The sequence below is a fragment of the Rutidosis leptorrhynchoides genome, chromosome 11, assembly GCF_046630445.1.
Source record: "Rutidosis leptorrhynchoides isolate AG116_Rl617_1_P2 chromosome 11, CSIRO_AGI_Rlap_v1, whole genome shotgun sequence".
Lineage (NCBI taxonomy): Eukaryota > Viridiplantae > Streptophyta > Magnoliopsida > Asterales > Asteraceae > Rutidosis > Rutidosis leptorrhynchoides.
The window spans coordinates 324,776,161-324,780,330 of NC_092343.1; positions in this window are offsets into that span (position 1 = coordinate 324,776,161).

Below are 4,170 nucleotides of genomic sequence, written 5' to 3' on the forward strand. Positions count from 1 at the left end.
ACCTGAGAATAAACATGCTTTAAACGTCAACAAAAATGTTGGTGAGTTATAGATTTAACCTATATATATCAAATCGTAACAATAGACCACAAGATTTCATATTTCAATACACATCCCATACATAGAGATAAAAATCATTCATATGGTGAACACCTGGTAACCGACATTAACAAGATGCATATATAAGAATATCCCCATCATTCCGGGACACCCTTCGGATATGATATAAATTTCAAAGTACTAAAGCATCCGGTACTTTGGATGGGGTTTGTTAGGCCCAATAGATCTATCTTTAGGATTCGCGTCAATTAGGGTGTCTGTTCCCTAATTCTTAGATTACCAGACTTAATAAAAAGGGGTATATTCGATTTCAATAATTCAACCATAGAATGTAGTTTCACGTACTTGTGTCTATTTTGTAAATCATTTATAAAACGTGCATGTATTCTTATCTCAAAAATATTAGATTTTAAAAGTGGGACTATAACTCACTTTCACAGATATTTCCTTCCTCGGAAATAAGACTTGGCCACGGATCGATTCACCAACCTATATAAATATGTACATATATATCAAAATATAATTACAACCATTTTTTATTATGTTTTAAAGATTTGAGTGTATTAAGTCAGCTGTCCTCGTTAGTAACCTACAACTAGTTGTCCACAGTTAGATGTACAGAAATAAATCGATATATATTGTCCACAACTAGTTGTCCATGACCCAGTGTATACACGTCTCAGGCTAGATCACAACTCAAAGTATATATATTTTTGGAATCAACCTCAACCTTGTATAGCTAACTCCAACATTACTGCATATAGAGTGTCTATAGTTGTTCCAAATAATATATATACATGGGTCGATATGATATGTCAAAACATTTGCATACATGTCTATGGTATCCCAAGATTACATAATATATTAGAATACATGTATAATACAATATAAGTTAGCTAGGATATGATTTGTATAGATTTGTTAAACATTTCTCGTAGCTAAAAAGATCAAAAATATCCAATCTTGTTTTACCCATAACTTCTTCATTTTAAATCTGTTTTGAGTGAATCAAATTGCTATGGTTTCATATTGAACTCTAATTTAAGAATCCAAACAGAAAAATTATAGGTTTATAGTTGAAAATTTAAGTTACATGTCAATTACTAAAGAGGTAGTCATTTCCGTCGAAAGAACGACATCTTGATGACCATTTTGAAAAACATACTTTCACTCTGAGTTTAACCTTGATTTTTGGATATAGTTTCATGTTCATATGAAAAATTATTTTCCCAGTAGAACAACTTTTAAATCAAAGTTTATCATAGTTTTTAATTATCCAAACCAAAACAGCCCCCTGTTTCACTACGACGGCGTATATCCGATTTTATGGTGTTCATCGTGTTTCCAGGTTTTAAATCATTAAGTTAGCATATCATATAGATATAGAACATGTGTTTAGTTGATTTTAAAAGTCAAGTTAGAAGGATTAACTTTTATTTGCGAACAAGTTTAGAATTAACTAAACTATGTTCTAGTGATTACAAGTTTAAACCTTCGAATAAGATAGCTTTATATGTATAATCGAATGATGTTATGAACATCATTACTACCTCAAGTTTTCTGGATAAACCTACTGGAAATGAGAAAAATGGATCTAGCTTCAAAGGATCCTTGGATGGCTTGAAAGTTCTTGAAACAGAATCATGACACGAAAACAGTTCAAGTAAGATTTTCACTCGAAATAAGATTGTTATAGTTGTAGAAATTGAATCAAAGTTTGAATATGAATATTACCTTGAATTAGAAAGATAACCTACTGTAAATAACAAAGGTTCCATGATCTTAGATGATTACTTGGAATGGATTAGAAAGCTTGGAAGTAGACTTGCAAACTTGGAAGTATTCTTGATTTTTATGAAACTATACTTATGGAATTTATTAAGAACACTTAGAACTTGAAGATGCAACTTGAGAGAGATCAATTAGATGAAGAAAATTGAAGAATGAAAGTGTTTATAGGTGTTTTTGGTCGTTGGTATATGGATTAGATATAAAGGATATGTAATTTTGTTTTCATGTAAATAAGTCATGAATGATTACTCATATTTTTGTAATTTTATGAGATATTTCATGCTAGTTGCCAAATGATGGTTCCCACATGTGTTAGGTGACTCATATGGGCTGCCCAGAGCTTATTATTGGAGTGTATATACCAATAGTACATACATCTAAAAGCTGTGTATTGTACGAGTACGAATACGGGTGCATACGAGTAGAATTGTTGATGAAACTGAACGAGGATGTAATTGTAAGCATTTTTGTTAAGTAGAAATATTTTGATAAGTATCTTGAAGTCTTTCAAAATTGTATGAATACATATTAAAACACTACATGTATATATATTTTAACTTAGTCGTTAAATCATCGTTAGTCGTTACATGTAAATGTTGTTTTGAAACCTTTAGGTTAACGATCTTGTTAAATGTTGTTAACCCATTGTTTATTATATCTAAAGAGATGTTAAATTGTTACATTATTATGATATTATGATATATTAATATATCTTAGTATGATATATATATACAGTTAAATGTCGTTACAACGATAATCGTTACATATATGTCTCGTTTCGAAATCATTAAGTTAGTAGTCTTGTTTTTACATATGTAGTTCATTGTTAATACACTTAATGTTTTTACAACGTGTTAAGCAATCAAACTTGTTAAGACTTGATTAATTGAAATAGGTTTCATATAGACAATTGACCACCCAAGTTGACCGGTGATTCACGAACATTAAAACTTGTAAAAACTATACGATGACATATATATGGTTATATATATAGTTAACATGATTTTATTATAAGTAAGTATCTCATTAGGTATTTTAACAATGAGTTATATACATAAAAACGAGACTATTAAAAGAAACTCGAAACGATATATATAACGATTATCGTTATAACAACGTCTTACTAAATACATATGAATCATATTAAGATATTGATACACTATCTTTAATCATGATAAATGATAAGAAAACATGTCATTAAGTGTATTAACAATGAACTACATATGAAAAAACAAGACTACTAACTTAATGATTTCGAAACGAGACATATATGTAACGATTATCGTTGTAACAACATTTAACTGTATATATATCATACTAAGATATATTAATATATCATAATATCATGATAATGTAATAATTTAACATCTCTTTAGATATAATAAACAATGGGTTAACAACATTTAACAAGATCGTTAACCTAAAGGTTTCAAAATAACATTTGCATGTAACGACTAACGATGACTTAACGACTCAGTTAAAATATATATACATGTAGTGTTTTAATATGTATTCATACACTTTTGAAAGACTTCAAGACACTTATCAAAATTACTTCTACTTAACAAAAATGCTTACAATTACATCCTCGTTCAGTTTCATCAACAATGCTACTCGTATGCACCCGTATTCGTACTCGTACAATACACAGTTTTTAGATGTATGTACTATTGGTATATACACTCCAATGATCAGCTCTTATTAGGCCATGTGAGTCACCTAACACATGTAGGAACCATCATTTGGCAACTAGCATGAAATATCTCATAAAATTACAAAAATATTAGTAATCATTCATGACTTATTTACATGTAAACAAAATTACACATCCTTTATATCTAATCCATATACCAACGACCAAAAACACCTACAAACACTTTCATTCTTCAATTTTCTTCATCTAATTGATCTCTCTCAAGTTCTATCTTCAAGTTCTAAGTGTTCTTCATAAATTCTATAAGTTCTAGTTTCATAAAATCAAGAATACTTCCAAGTTTGCTAGCTTACTTCCAATCTTGTAAAGTGATCATCCAACCTCAAGAAATCTTTCTCGTTTACAGTAAGATATCTTTCTAATACAAGGTAATACTCATATTCAAACTTTGATTCAATTTCTATAACTATAACAATCTTATTTCGAGTGGAAATCTTACTTGAACTTGTTTTCGTGTCATGATTCTGCTTCAAGAACTTTCAAGCCATCCAAGGATCCTTTGAAGCTAGATCTATTTTTCTCATTTCCAGTAGCTTTATCCAGAAAACTTGAGGTAGTAATGATATTCATAACATCATTCGTTTCGTATATATAAAACTACCTTA